The sequence below is a fragment of the Oncorhynchus clarkii genome, chromosome 4 (assembly GCF_045791955.1).
Source record: "Oncorhynchus clarkii lewisi isolate Uvic-CL-2024 chromosome 4, UVic_Ocla_1.0, whole genome shotgun sequence".
NCBI classification, from domain to species: Eukaryota; Metazoa; Chordata; class Actinopteri; order Salmoniformes; family Salmonidae; genus Oncorhynchus; species Oncorhynchus clarkii.
In genome coordinates this window covers 638401-655581 of record NC_092150.1, presented here as the reverse complement: position 1 = coordinate 655581, position 17181 = coordinate 638401, and positions in this window count along the sequence as shown.

The window sequence follows — 17181 nt, the reverse complement described above, 5'->3', positions numbered from 1 at the left end:
GAGAGGAACCAGGCTATGAGGGGTGGCCAGTCCTCTTCTGGCTGTGCCGGGTGGAGATTATAACAGAACATGGCCAAGATGTTCAAATGTTCATAAATGACCAGCATGGTCAAATAATAATAATCACAGTGGATGTCGAGGGTGCAGCATGTCAGCACCTCAGGAGTAAATGTCAGTTGGTTTTTCATAGCCGATCATTAGGAGTATCTCTACCGCTCCTGCTGTCTCTAGAGAGTTGAAAACAGCACGTCTGGTGAACAGGTCAGGGTTCCATAGCCGCAGGCAGAACAGTTGAAACTGGAGCAGCAGCACGGCCAGGTGGACTGGGGACAGCAAGGAGTCATCATGCCAGGTAGTCCTGAGGCATGGTCCTAGGGCTCAGGTCCTCCGAGAGAGGAAGAAAGAGAGAATTAGAGAGAGCATACTTAAATTCACACAGGACACCGGATAAGCTGTACATAGCTGTACGTAGCCCACCTATAATTTAGCCCAAACAACTACCTCTTTCCCTACTTTATTTATTTATTTATTTTGCTCCTTTGCACCCCATTATTTTTATTTATACTTTGCACATTCTTCCACTGCAAATCTTCCATTCCAGTGTTTTACTTGCTATATTATATTTACTTTGCCACCATGGCCTTTTTTTGCCTTTACCTCCCTTATCTCACCTCATTTGCTCACATCGTATATAGACTTGTTTATACTGTATTATTGACTGTATGTTTGTTTTACTCCATGTGTAACTCGTTGTATGTGTCGAACTGCTTTGCTTTATCTTGGCCAGGTCGCAATTGTAAATGAGAACTTGTTCTCAACTTGCCTACCTGGTTAAATAAAGGTGAAATAAATCAAAGGAATAAAATAAGACAGGAGAAGTACTTCAGATATAACAAACTGACCCCAGCCCCCCGACACATAAACTACTGCAGCATAAATACTGGAGGCTGAGACAGGAGGGGTCAGGAGGCCCCATCCGATGATACCCCCAGACAGGGCCAAACAGGAAGGATATAACCCCACCCACTTTGCCAAAGCACAACCCCACACCACTAGAGGGATATCTTCAACCTCTAACTTACCATCCTGAGACAAGGCCCAATATAGCCCACAAAGATCTCCGCCACGGCACAACCCAAGGGGGGGCGCCAACCCAGACAGGAAGATCAAGTCAGTGACTCAACCCACTCAAGTGACGCACCCCTCCTAGGGACGGCATGAAAGAGCACCAGTAAGCCAGTGACTCAGCCCCTGTAATAGGGTTAGAGGCAGAAAATCCCAGTGGAGAGAGGGGAACCGGCCAGGCAGAGACAGCAAGGGAGGTTCGTTGCTCCAGAGCCTTTTCGTTCACCTTCACGCTCCTGGGTCAGACTACACTCAATCGTAGGACCTACTGAAGAGATGAGTCTTCAATAAAGACTTAAAGGTTGAGACCGAGTCTGCGTCTCTCACATGGGTAGGCAGACCATTCCATAAAAATTGAGCTCTATAGGAGAAAGCCCTGCCTCCAACTGTTTGCTTAGAAATTCTAGGGACAATTAGGAGGCCTGCGTCTTGTGACCGTAGCGTACGTGTAGGTATGTACGGCAGGACCAAATCGGAAAGATAGGTAGGAGCAAGCCCATGTAATGCTTTGTAGGTTAGCAGTAAAACCTTGAAATCAGCCCTTGCCTTAACAGGAAGCCAGTGTTGGGAGGATAGCACTGGAGTAATATGATACATTTTTTTGGTTCTAGTCAGGATTCCAGCAGCCGTATTTAGCACTAACTGAAGTTTATTTAGTGCTTTATCCGGATAGCCGGAAAGTAGAGCATAGCAGTAGTCTAACCTAGAAGTAACAAAAGCATGGATTAATTTTTCTGCATCATTTTTGGACAGAAAGTTTCAGATTTTTTTAATGTTATGTAGATGGAAAAAAGCTGTCCTTGAAACAGTCTTGATATGTTCGTCAAAAGAGAGATCAGGGTCCAGAGTAACGCCGAGGTCCTTCACCGTTTCAGACAAGTCAAGGATCATATCACCTGACACCCTAGACCCACTCAAATTTGCTTACCACCCCAATAGATCCACAGACAATATAATTGCCATCACCCTGCACACTGCCCTATCCAATCTGGAAAAGAGGCATACATACCTATGTAAGAATGCTGTTCATTATCTATAGCTCAGCATTCAACACCATAGTACCCTCCAAGCTCATCATTAAGCTCGGAGGGTACTGGGTCTGAACCCCGCCCTGTGCAACTGGGTCCTGGACTTCCTGAAGTCCACCCCCAGGTGGTAAAGGTAGAAAACAATACCTCCACTTTGCTGATCCTCAACACTGGGGCCCCACAATGGTGCATGCTCAGCCCCCTCCTGTACTCCCTGTTCACCCATGACTGGGTGGCCACGCACCCCTCCATCTCAATCATTGAATTTGCAGACAACACAACAGTAGTAGGCCTGATTACCAACAATGACGAGACCGCCTACAAGGAGGAGGTGAGGGCCCTGGGAGTGTGGAGCCAGGAAAATAATCTCTCACTCATCGTCAACAAAAACAAAGGAGATGTTTATGGACTTCAGGAAACAGCAGAGGGATCACCCTCCTATCCACATCGACAGGACGGTAGTGGAGAAGGTGGAAAGTTTTAAGTTCCTCGGCATACACATCACTGACAAACTGAAATGGTCCCCCCACACAGACAGTGTGGTGAAGAAGGTGCAACAGCGCCTCTTCAACCTCAGAAAGCTGAAGAAATTTGGCTTGGCATCTAAATCCCTCACAAACTTTTACAGATGCACAATTGAGAGCATCTTTTCGGGCTGTATCACCGACTGGTATGGTAATTGCCCTGCCCGCAACCGCAGGGCTCTTCAAAGGGTGGTGCGGTCAGCCCAACGCATCACCGGGGGCAAACTACCTGCCCTCCAAGACACCTACACCACCCGATGTCACAGGAAGGCCAAAAAGATAATCAACCTGTTTTTAATTCTCATTTTCTTTATGAGCGTGTTTGTTAACGATGCCACTGAAAATATAAAAAAAGGTCCAAGCGTCTTTGACAGAGGTGATTATATACCAATTTACACAGGCCAGTTCATGAAGGAAGACTTGCTCATTAAAGTTTTTTTAGCATGCGTATATGACAAATCAGGACAGGTCGTTTCTCTGAGCAGCCATTACGAACACAGGCTGTAAAACAGTGATCACTATGGTCTTTACAGAAAACACCACATTGATAACTATCAGGATTATTTGTCAGGATAACATCAAAGTAGCCTTTTCTGGGTGTTTGGAGTCATACCTTGTGGGATTGGTAATAATCTGAGAAATATTTAGGGAGTCCCATTGCTTTAGGACTTGGTCAGGTGGTTTAAGCATGTCCCAGTTTGGGTCACCTAGCAGGACAAATTCAGACTTGGTGTAAGGGGCCAGGAGAGAGCTTAGGGCAGGTAGGGTACAGGCTGGCGCTGATGGAGGACGATAGCACCCAGCAACCGTCAACAAAGAGTTATTTGAAAGTTTAATGCGTATAGCCAGCAAATCAAATTGTTTATGGGACAGACTTGGTGGAGACAACTGACCACTAAAGGGGATCCTTGGTAAATTCCCCCACCTTTGGAAGATCAGTCTTGCTGGAAAAGGTTACAACCAGAAAGGTTAACATCAGTATTCAAAACACTCTTCCTTAACCACGTCTCAGTAATGACCAACACATCTGGATTGGAGCTGTGAACCCACACTTTAAATTGATACATTTTTAGGTAATAAGCATCTAGTGTTAACGTGCAGAAACCCCAGGCTTTTTACGAGAGCAGAAATCAGTGAAGCAGAAATTAGAATTGGGTCTAGCAACAGTACATGGGCCAGGGTGAACATGGACATTTACAGATATAATCAGCAGTTATACAATCAGGGCACTGCAGAGGACAGGGAGAGCTCTGCAGTGTTGATTTATAACATTTGAATGTGCATTAGATGGCAACAAGATCATATTGTACAGCAATTTCATCAGGTATCATGAATACAAAGCCAGCGAGAGGAGGTTAGAATAGGATGGGAGGCCAAGAGTCCGTGTAACCAATAGAGAGTCAGAGTCCCGAGTGTGGGATCAAACATAGAGTGTCCCATGGTTGGGTAGACAAGCAAGTTCATTGTCAACAAAGCACCAAGGAGTCATGAGGCAAATTGCATAAAGCACAAGGGAAAAATATAACAACTTGGGGCTGGCCATTGTAAATTCAATCGCCCCAACAGTCACTCGCCCCAACAGTGCATGTGTGCTGGAGGAGAGTGAAAGCTCGGGAGAGGTTGTGTGGCGGAGGTACTTCTACCAGACAGGGTGAGACAGGCCAGGAAAGACAGTGAACAGATCACCAGGTGTAATCCAAGCAGCAGTGCAGCAGGCAACGGTCACTTGGGAGCAGCTTTTTTCGGGAGGCAGATTCCTTGTAGAAAATCCCAGCTAGCTAGCTAACATAGCTAGCAAGTCTCTGTCCGTCTTTTCCACTAGCTGTATCTTTTCATTATCGGCGAATGGTTCTTTACGACGTCCAAACAAAGTTGTCCTGTAGCCGTTGTATTTTGGGGATTCTGAGGAGGATATCTTCTCTGCACAGATGGAGGGGGCTTCAAAGGCCTCTGCATTTGAGTGAGGGGGCAGTGAAACTCTCCTGCCATTGTTAGGCTCAAGAGTTCACACCTCTCACTTCACACTTCAGTGCTAATTTCAGTCAGATTCTTTCCTAGCAGCTTGGTATTTTTTAAATATTTATTTATTTATTTCACCTTTATTTTACCAGGTAGGCTAGTTGAGAACAAGTTCCCTTTATTTAACCAGGTAGGCTAGTTGAGAACAAGTTCCCTTTATTTAACAAGGTAGGCTAGTTGAGAACAAGTTCCCTTTATTTAACAAGGTAGGCTAGTTGAGAACAAGTTCCCTTTATTTTACCAGGTAGGCTAGTTGAGAACAAGTTCCCTTTATTTAACAAGGTAGGCTAGTTGAGAACAAGTTCCCTTTATTTTACCAGGTAGGCTAGTTGAGAACAAGTTCCCTTTATTTTACCAGGTAGGCTAGTTGAGAACAAGTTCCCTTTATTTAACCAGGTAGGCTAGTTGAGAACAAGTTCCCTTTATTTAACCAGGTAGGCTAGTTGAGAACAAGTTCCCTTTATTTAACCAGGTAGGCTAGTTGAGAACAAGTTCCCTTTATTTAACAAGGTAGGCTAGTTGAGAACAAGTTCCCTTTATTTAACCAGGTAGGCTAGTTGAGAACAAGTTCTCATTTGCTACTGCGACCTGGCCAAGATAAAGTGTAGCAGTTCGACACATACAACAACACAGAGTTACACATGGAATAAACAAAGATACAGTCAATAATACAGTAGAACAAAACAAAACAAAAAGTCTATATACAGTGAGTGCAAATTAGGTAAGTTAAGGAAATAAATAGGCCATGGTGGCGAAGTAATTACAATATAGCAATTAAACACTGGAATGGTAGATGTGCAGAAGATGAATGTGCAAGTTGAGATACTGGGGTGCAAAGGAGCTAAATAAATAAATACCAGTATGGGGATGAGGTAGGTAGATAGATGGGCTGTTTACAGATAGGCTATGAACAGGTGCAGTGATCTGTAAACTGCTCTGACAGCTGGTGCTTAAAGCTAGTGAAGGAGATATGAGTCTCCAGCGTCAGAGATTTTTGCAGTTCATTCCAGTCATTGGCAGTAGAGAACTGGAAGGAAAGACGACCAAAGGAGGAATTGGCTTTGGGGGTGACCAGTGAGATATACCTGCTGGAGCGCGTGCTATGAGTGGGTGCTGTTATGGTGACCAGTGAGCTGAGATAAGGCAGAGCTTTACCTAGCAGAGACTTGTAGATAACCTGGAGCCAGTGGGTTTGGCGACGAGTATGAAGTGAGGGACAACCAACGAGAGCGTACAGGTCGCAATGGTGGGTAGTGTATGGGGCTTTGGTGACAAAACGGATGGCACTGTGATAGACTACATCCAGTTTGTTGAGCAGAGTGTTTGAGGCTATTTTATGGATGACACCACCAAAGTCGAGGATCGGTAGGATGATCAGTTTTACGAGGGTATGTTTGGCAGCATGAGTGAAGGATGCTTTATTGCGATATAGGAAGGCGATTCTAGCGATTCTAGGCGATTCTCCAATTTTGGATTGGAGATGCTTAATGTCAATCTGGAAGGAGAGTTTACAGAGTCTAACCAGACACCCAGGTATTCGTAGTTGTCCACGTATTCTAAGACAGAGCCGTCCAGAGTAGTGATGCTGGACAGGCAGGCAGGTGCAGGCAGCAATCGTTTGAATAGCGTGGATTTAGATGTACTTTAATAGCAGTTGGAGGCCACGGAAGGAGAGTTGTATGGCATTGAAGCTCGTCTGGAGGTTAGTTAACACAGTGTCCAAAGAGGGGCCAGAAGTATACAGAATGGTGTCGTCTGCGTAGAGGTGGATCAGAGCTTAGTAGCTTAGTAGCCTTATTTATGGCTATTTATTTACAAAATTACCTAGAGAATATTGTCTCTTACATTTTGGCTTCAGAAAGTAGGTTCAGACTGAATAGTACTCACTCAGTTTTGTGTTGGATGGTATTTCCAGGATCTGCTGTGTTTCTTCTGCAGGTTTTGGCTTGTTAGAAAGTTTTTTTCTTGACAATCCTCAGTAGTAACAGTACATTCAGGTCATTTTGTCCAAAATCAAGGACTTAGGTTTGGAATTGTGATTTGGAATGGTTTTGACGCTGAGGTTAGTACCCTGTTTAAGTCCTTGCAAGAAAATTCAAGCTTATCAACATTTATCCAACTCTAATTGTATATTTTTTGCAGAAGAACTCAGGAGCCCATGCTCTGGGTCTATTCACACTCTCTGCTGTAATCACTGCCACAAGTAACAGTTAGACAAGTAGACAATATTGACCTGTGATATAGTAAGAACACTACTCCGCTAACCAGAGTTCTACTGGGAAGGGAGACCAGAACACTACTCCACTAACCAGAGTTCTACTGGGAAGAGAGACCAGAACACTACTCCGCTAACCAGAGTTCTACTGGGAAGAGAGACCAGAACACTACTCCGCTAACCAGAGTTCTACTGGGAAGAGAGACCAGAACAATACTCCGCTAACCAGACTTCTACTGGGAAGAGAGACCAGAACACTACTCCTCTAACCAGAGTTCTACTGGGAAGAGAGACCAGAACACTACTCCGCTAACCAGAGTTCTACTGGGAAGAGAGACCAGAACACTACTCCACTAACCAGAGTTCTACTGGGAAGAGAGACCAGAACACTACTCCTCTAACCAGAGAGAGAGAGACCAGAACACTACTCCTTGAACCAGAGAGAGAGAGACCAGAACACTACTCCTTGAACCAGAGAGAGAGACCAGAACACTACTCCTCTAACCAGAGATAGAGACCAGAACACTACTCCTCTAACAAGAGTTCTACTGGGAAGACAGACCAGAACACTACTCCTCTAACCAGAGAGAGAGACCAGAACACTACTCCTCTAACCAGAGTTCTACTGGGAAGACAGACCAGAAAACTACTCCTCTAACTAGAGAGAGAGACCAGAACACTACTCCTCTAACCAGAGTTCTACTGGGAAGAGAGACCAGAACACTACTCCTCTAACCAGAGAGAGAGACCAGAACACTAGTCCTCTAACCAGAGTTCTACTGGGAAGAGAGACCAGAACACTACTCCTCTAACCAGAGAGAGAGACCAGAACACTAGTCCTCTAAACAGAGTTCTACTGGGAAGAGAGACCAGAACACTACTCCTCTAACCAGAGTTCTACTGGGAAGAGAGACCAGAACACTACTCCTCTAACCAGAGAGAGAGACCAGAACACTAGTCCTCTAACCAGAGTTCTACTGGGAAGAGAGACCAGAACACTACTCCTCTAACCAGAGTTGTACTGGGAAGAGAGACCAGAACACTACTCCGCTAACCAGAGAGAGAGAGACCAGAACACTACTCCACCAACCATAGTTCTACTGGGAAGAGAGACCAGAACACTACTCCTCTAACCAGAGAGAGACCCCAGAACACTACTCCTCTAACCAGAGAGAGAGACACCAGAACACTACTCCTCTAACCAGAGAGAGAGACCAGAACACTACTCCGCTAACCAGAGTTCTACTGGGAAGAGAGACCAGAACACTACTCCACTAACCAGAGTTCTACTGGGAAGAGAGACCAGAACACAACTCCTCAAACCAGAGAGAGAGACCAGAACACTACTCCTCTAACCAGAGTTCTACTGGGAAGAGAGACCAGAACACTACTCCTCTAACCAGAGTTCTACTGGGAAGAGAGACCAGAACACTACTCCGCTAACCAGAGTTCTACTGGGAAGAGAGACCAGAACAATACTTCGCTAACCAGAGTTCTACTGGGACGAGAGACCAGAACTCTACTCCTCTAACCAGAGTTCTACTGGGAAGAGAGACCAGAACAATACTCCGCTAACCAGAGTTCTACTGGGAAGAGAGACCAGAACACTACTCCACTAACCAGAGTTCTACTGGGAAGAGAGACCAGAACACTACTCCTCTAACCAGAGTTCTACTGGGAAGAGAGACCAGAACTCTACTCCTCTAACCAGAGTTCTACTGGGAAGAGAGACCAGAACACTACTCCGCTAACCAGAGATCTACTGGGAAGATAGACCAGAACACTACTCCACTAACCAGAGTTCTACTGGGAAGAGAGACCAGAACACTACTTCTCTAACCAGAGAGAGAGACCAGAACACTACTACTCTAACCAGAGTTTTACTGGGATTAGAGATCAGAACACTACTCCTCTAACCAGAGAGAGAGACCACAACACAAACTCCACTAACCAGAGTTCTACTGGGAAGAGAGACCAGAACGCTACTCCTCTAACCAGAGTTATACTGGGAAGAGAGACCAGAACACTACTCCTCTAACCAGAATTCTACTGGGAAGAGAGACCAGAACACTACTCCGCTAACCAGAGAGAGAGACCAGAACACTACTCCTTGAACCAGAGAGAGAGACAAGAACACTACTCTTCTAACCAGAGTTATACTGGGAATAGAGACCAGAACACTACTCCTCTAACCAGAGAGAGAGAGACCAGAACACTTCTCCACCAACCATAGTTCTACTGGGAAGAGAGACCAGAACACTACTCCTCTAACCAGAGAGAGACCCCAGAACACTACTCCTCTAACCAGAGAGAGACCCCAGAACACTACTCCTCTAACCAGAGAGAGAGAGACCAGAACACTACTCCACTAACCAGAGTTCTACTGGGAAGAGAGACCAGAACTCTACTCCTCTAACCAGAGTTCTACTGGGAAGAGAGACAAGAACACTACTCCGCTAACCAGAGATCTACTGGGAAGATAGACCAGAACACTACTCCTCTAACCAAAGAGAGAGACCAGAACACTACTCAACTAACCAGAGTTCTACTGGGAAAAGAGACCAGAACACTACTCCTCTAACCAGAGAGAGAGTGAGACCAGAACACTACTCCTTGAACCAGAGAGAGAGACCAGAACACTACTCTTCTAACCAGAGTTCTACTGGGAAGAGAGACCAGAACACTACTCCACTTACCAGAGTTCTACTGGGAAGAGAGACGAGAACACGACTCCTCTAACCAGAGTTCTACTGGGAAGAGAGACCAGAACACTACTCCTCTAACCAGAGAGAGAGACCAGAACACTACTCCTCTAACCAGAGTTCTACTGGGAAGAGAGACCAGAACACAACTCCACTAACCAGAGTTCTACTGGGAAGAGAGACCAGAACACTACTCATCTAACCAGAGAGAGAGAGAACAGAACACTACTCCTTGAACCAGAGAGAGAGACCAGAACACTACTCCTCTAACCAGAGAGAGAGACAAGAACACTACTCTTCTAACCAGAGTTCTACTGGGAATAGAGACCAGAACACTACTCATCTAACCAGAGAGAGAGAGAACAGAACACTACTCCTTGAACCAGAGAGAGAGACCAGAACACTACTCCTCTAACCAGAGAGAGAGAGAACAGAACACTACTCCTTGAACCAGAGAGAGAGACCAGAACACTACTCCTCTAACCAGAGAGAAAGACAAGAACACTACTCTTCTAACCAGAGTTCTACTGGGAATAGAGACCAAAACTCTACTCATCTAACCAGAGAGAGAGAGACCAGAACACGACTCCTCTAATCAGAGTTCTTCTGGGAAGAGAGACCAGAACACTACTCCACTAACCAGAGTTCTACTGGGAAGAGAGACCAGAACACAACTCCTCTAACCAGAGAGAGAGACCAGAACACTACTCCTCTAACCAGAGTTCTACTGGGAAGAGAGACCAGAACACTACTCCTCTAACCAGAGTTCTACTGGGAAGAGAGACCAGAACACTACTCCGCTAACCAGAGAGAGACCCCAGAACACTACTCCTCTAACCAGAGAGAGAGACACCAGAACACTACTCCTCTAACCAGAGAGAGAGACCAGAACACTACTCCGCTAACCAGAGTTCTACTGGGAAGAGAGACCAGAACACTACTCCACTAACCAGAGTTCTACTGGGAAGAGAGACCAGAACACAACTCCTCTAACCAGAGAGAGAGACCAGAACACTACTCAACTAACCAGAGTTCTACTGGGAAAAGAGACCAGAACACTACTCCTCTAACCAGAGAGAGAGAGAGACCAGAACACTACTCCTCTAACCAGAGAGAGAGAGACCAGAACACTACTCCTTGAACCAGAGAGAGAGACCAGAACACTACTCTTCTAACCAGAGTTCTACTGGGAAGAGAGACCAGAACACTACTCCACTAACCAGAGTTCTACTGGGAAGAGAGACGAGAACACGACTCCTCTAACCAGAGTTCTACTGGGAAGAGAGACCAGAACACTACTCCTCTAACCAGAGAGAGAGACCAGAACACTACTCCTCTAACCAGAGTTCTACTGGGAAGAGAGACAAGAACACTACTCCTCTAACCAGAGAGAGAGACCAGAACACAACTCCACTAACCAGAGTTCTACTGGGAAGAGAGACCAGAACACTACTCCTCTAACCAGAGTTCTACTGGGAAGAGAGACCAGAACACTACTCCTCTAACCAGAGAGAGAGACCAGAGCACTACTTCTCTAACCAGAGAGAGAGACCAGAACACTACTCCACTAACCAGAGTTATACTGGGAAAAGAGACCAGAACACTACTCATCTAACCAGAGAGAGAGAGAACAGAACACTACTCCTTGAACCAGAGAGAGAGACCAGAACACTACTCCTCTAACCAGAGAGAGAGACAAGAACACTACTCTTCTAACCAGAGTTATACTGGGAATAGAGACCAGAACACTACTCCTCTAACCAGAGAGAGAGAGACCAGAACACTACTCCACCAACCATAGTTCTACTGGGAAGAGAGACCAGAACACTACTCCTCTAACCAGAGTGAGACCCCAGAACACTACTCCTCTAACCAGAGAGAGACCCCAGAACACTACTCCTCTAACCAGAGAGAGAGAGACCAGAACACTACTCCTCTAACCAGAGTTCTTCTGGGAAGAGAGACCAGAACACTACTCCACTAACCAGAGTTCTACTGGGAAGAGAGACCAGAACACAACTCCTCTAACCAGAGAGAGAGACCAGAACACTACTCCTCTAACCAGAGTTCTACTGGGAAGAGAGACCAGAACACTACTCCTCTAACCAGAGTTCTACTGGGAAGAGGGACCAGAACACTACTCCGCTAACCAGAGAGAGAGAGACCAGAACACTACTCCACCAACCATAGTTCTACTGGGAAGAGAGACCAGAACACTACTCCTCTAACCAGAGAGAGACCCCAGAACACTACTCCTCTAACCAGAGAGAGAGACACCAGAACACTACTCCTCTAACCAGAGAGAGAGACCAGAACACTACTCTGCTAACCAGAGTTCTACTGGGAAGAGAGACCAGAACACTACTCCACTAACCAGAGTTCTACTGGGAAGAGGGACCAGAACACAACTCCTCTAACCAGAGAGAGAGACCAGAACACTACTCCTCTAACCAGAGTTCTACTGGGAAGAGAGACCAGAACACTACTCCTCTAACCAGAGTTCTACTGGGTAGAGAGACCAGAACACTACTCCGTTAACCAGAGTTCTACTGGGAAGAGAGACCAGAACAATACTTCGCTAACCAGAGTTCTACTGGGAAGAGAGACCAGAACTCTACTCCTCTAACCAGAGTTCTACTGGGAAGAGAGACCAGAACACTACTCCGCTTACCAGAGTTCTACTGGGAAGAGAGACCAGAACACTACTCCACTAACCAGAGTTCTACTGGGAAGAGAGACCAGAACACTACTCCTCTAACCAGAGAGAGAGACCAGAACACTACTCCTCTAACCAGAGTTCTACTGGGAAGAGAGACCAGAACAATACTCTGCTAACCAGAGTTCTACTGGGAAGAGAGACCAGAACACTACTCCACTAACCAGAGTTCTACTGGGAAGAGAGACCAGAACACTACTCCTCTAACCAGAGTTCTACTGGGAAGAGAGACCAGAACTCTACTCCTCTAACCAGAGTTCTACTGGGAAGAGAGACCAGAAATCTACCCCACTAACCAGAGATCTACTGGGAAGATAGACCAGAACACTCCTCCTCTAACCAGAGAGAGAGACCAGAACACTACTACTCTAACCAGAGTTCTACTGGGAAGAGAGGCGAGAGCACTACACCTCTGACCAGAGAGAGAGAGACCAGAACACTACTCCTCTAACAAGAGAGAGACCAGAACACTACTCCTCTAACCAGAGAGAGAGACCAGAACACTACTCCTCTAACCAAAGAGAGAGACCAGAACACTACTCCACTAACCAAAGAGAGAGACTAGAACACTACTCAACTAACCAGAGTTCTACTGGGAAAAGAGACCAGAACACTACTCCTCTAACCAGAGTTCTACTGGGAAGAGAGACCAGAACACTACTCCTCTAACCAGAGTTCTACTGGGAAGAGAGACCAGAACACTACTCCTCTAACCAGAGTTCTACTGGGAAGAGAGACCAGAACACTACTCCGCTAACCAGAGTTCTACTGGGAAGAGAGACCAGAACAATACTTCGCTAACCAGAGTTCTACTGGGACGAGAGACCAGAACTCTACTCCTCTAACCAGAGTTCTACTGGGAAGAGAGACCAGAACAATACTCCGCTAACCAGAGTTCTACTGGGAAGAGAGACCAGAACACTACTCCACTAACCAGAGTTCTACTGGGAAGAGAGACCAGAACACTACTCCTCTAACCAGAGTTCTACTGGGAAGAGAGACAAGAACTCTACTCCTCTAACCAGAGTTCTACTGGGAAGAGAGACCAGAACACTACTCCGCTAACCAGAGATCTACTGGGAAGATAGACCAGAACACTACTCCACTAACCAGAGTTCTACTGGGAAGAGAGACCAGAACACTACTTCTCTAACCAGAGAGAGAGACCAGAACACTACTACTCTAACCAGAGTTTTACTGGGAATAGAGATCAGAACACTACTCCTCTAACCAGAGAGAGAGACCACAACACAAACTCCACTAACCAGAGTTCTACTGGGAAGAGAGACCAGAACGCTACTCCTCTAACCAGAGTTATACTGGGAAGAGAGACCAGAACACTACTCCTCTAACCAGAATTCTACTGGGAAGAGAGACCAGAACACTACTCCGCTAACCAGAGAGAGAGACCAGAACACTACTCCTTGAACCAGAGAGAGAGACAAGAACACTACTCTTCTAACCAGAGTTATACTGGGAATAGAGACCAGAACACTACTCCTCTAACCAGAGAGAGAGAGACCAGAACACTTCTCCACCAACCATAGTTCTACTGGGAAGAGAGACCAGAACACTACTCCTCTAACCAGAGAGAGACCCCAGAACACTACTCCTTTAACCAGAGAGAGACCCCAGAACACTACTCCTCTAACCAGAGAGAGAGAGACCAGAACACTACTCCACTAACCAGAGTTATACTGGGAAGAGAGACCAGAACTCTACTCCTCTAACCAGAGTTCTACTGGGAAGAGAGACCAGAACACTACTCCGCTAACCAAAGATCTACTGGGAAGATAGACCAGAACACTACTCCTCTAACCAAAGAGAGAGACCAGAACACTACTCAACTAACCAGAGTTCTACTGGGAAAAGAGACCAGAACACTACTCCTCTAACCAGAGAGAGAGTGAGACCAGAACACTACTCCTTGAACCAGAGAGAGAGACCAGAACACTACTCTTCTAACCAGAGTTCTACTGGGAAGAGAGACCAGAACACTACTCCACTTACCAGAGTTCTACTGGGAAGAGAGACGAGAACACGACTCCTCTAACCAGAGTTCTACTGGGAAGAGAGACCAGAACACTACTCCTCTAACCAGAGAGAGAGACCAGAACACTACTCCTCTAACCAGAGTTCTACTGGGAAGAGAGACCAGAACACAACTCCACTAACCAGAGTTCTACTGGGAAGAGAGACCAGAACACTACTCATCTAACCAGAGAGAGAGAGAACAGAACACTACTCCTTGAACCAGAGAGAGAGACCAGAACACTACTCCTCTAACCAGAGAGAGAGACAAGAACACTACTCTTCTAACCAGAGTTCTACTGGGAATAGAGACCAGAACACTACTCATCTAACCAGAGAGAGAGAGAACAGAACACTACTCCTTGAACCAGAGAGAGAGACCAGAACACTACTCCTCTAACCAGAGAGAGAGAGAACAGAACACTACTCCTTGAACCAGAGAGAGAGACCAGAACACTACTCCTCTAACCAGAGAGAGAGACAAGAACACTACTCTTCTAACCAGAGTTCTACTGGGAATAGAGACCAGAACTCTTCTCATCTAACCAGAGAGAGAGAGACCAGAACACGACTCCTCTAATCAGAGTTCTTCTGGGAAGAGAGACCAGAACACTACTCCACTAACCAGAGTTCTACTGGGAAGAGAGACCAGAACACAACTCCTCTAACCAGAGAGAGAGACCAGAACACTACTCCTCTAACCAGAGTTCTACTGGGAAGAGAGACCAGAACACTACTCCTCTAACCAGAGTTCTACTGGGAAGAGAGACCAGAACACTACTCCGCTAACCAGAGAGAGACCCCAGAACACTACTCCTCTAACCAGAGAGAGAGACACCAGAACACTACTCCTCTAACCAGAGAGAGAGACCAGAACACTACTACGCTAACCAGAGTTCTACTGGGAAGAGAGACCAGAACACTACTCCACTAACCAGAGTTCTACTGGGAAGAGAGACCAGAACACAACTCCTCTAACCAGAGAGAGAGACCAGAACACTACTCAACTAACCAGAGTTCTACTGGGAAAAGAGACCAGAACACTACTCCTCTAACCAGAGAGAGAGAGAGACCAGAACACTACTCCTCTAACCAGAGAGAGAGAGACCAGAACACTACTCTTCTAACCAGAGTTCTACTGGGAAGAGAGACCAGAACACTACTCCACTAACCAGAGTTCTACTGGGAAGAGAGACGAGAACACGACTCCTCTAACCAGAGTTCTACTGGGAAGAGAGACCAGAACACTACTCCTCTAACCAGAGAGAGAGACCAGAACACTACTCCTCTAACCAGAGTTCTACTGGGAAGAGAGACAAGAACACTACTCCTCTAACCAGAGAGAGAGACCAGAACACAACTCCACTAACCAGAGTTCTACTGGGAAGAGAGACCAGAACACTACTCCTCTAACCAGAGTTCTACTGGGAAGAGAGACCAGAACACTACTCCTCTAACCAGAGAGAGAGAGACCAGAACACTACTTCTCTAACCAGAGAGAGAGACCAGAACACTACTCCACTAACCAGAGTTATACTGGGAAAAGAGACCAGAACACTACTCATCTAACCAGAGAGAGAGAGAACAGAACACTACTCCTTGAACCAGAGAGAGAGACCAGAACACTACTCCTCTAACCAGAGAGAGAGACAAGAACACTACTCTTCTAACCAGAGTTATACTGGGAATAGAGACCAGAACACTACTCCTCTAACCAGAGAGAGAGAGACCAGAACACTACTCCACCAACCATAGTTCTACTGGGAAGAGAGACCAGAACACTACTCCTGTAACCAGAGTGAGACCCCAGAACACTACTCCTCTAACCAGAGAGAGACCCCAGAACACTACTCCTCTAACCAGAGAGAGAGAGACCAGAACACTACTCCTCTAACCAGAGTTCTTCTGGGAAGAGAGACCAGAACACTACTCCACTAACCAGAGTTCTACTGGGAAGAGAGACCAGAACACAACTCCTCTAACCAGAGAGAGATACCAGAACACTACTCCTCTAACCAGAGTTCTACTGGGAAGAGAGACCAGAACACTACTCCTCTAACCAGAGTTCTACTGGGAAGAGAGACCAGAACACTACTCCGCTAACCAGAGAGAGAGAGACCAGAACACTACTCCACCAACCATAGTTCTACTGGGAAGAGAGACCAGAACACTACTCCTCTAACCAGAGAGAGACCCCAGAACACTACTCCTCTAACCAGAGAGAGAGACACCAGAACACTACTCCTCTAACCAGAGAGAGAGACCAGAACACTACTCCGCTAACCAGAGTTCTACTGGGAAGAGAGACCAGAACACTACTCCACTAACCAGAGTTCTACTGGGAAGAGGGACCAGAACACAACTCCTCTAACCAGAGAGAGAGACCAGAACACTACTCCTCTAACCAGAGTTCTACTGGGAAGAGAGACCAGAACACTACTCCTCTAACCAGAGTTCTACTGGGTAGAGAGACCAGAACACTACTCCGTTAACCAGAGTTCTACTGGGAAGAGAGACCAGAACAATACTTCGCTAACCAGAGTTCTACTGGGAAGAGAGACCAGAACTCTACTCCTCTAACCAGAGTTCTACTGGGAAGAGAGACCAGAACACTACTCCGCTTACCAGAGTTCTACTGGGAAGAGAGACCAGAACACTACTCCACTAACCAGAGTTCTACTGGGAAGAGAGACCAGAACACTACTCCTCTAACCAGAGAGAGAGACCAGAACACTACTCCTCTAACCAGAGTTCTACTGGGAAGAGAGACCAGAACAATACTCTGCTAACCAGAGTTCTACTGGGAAGAGAGACCAGAACA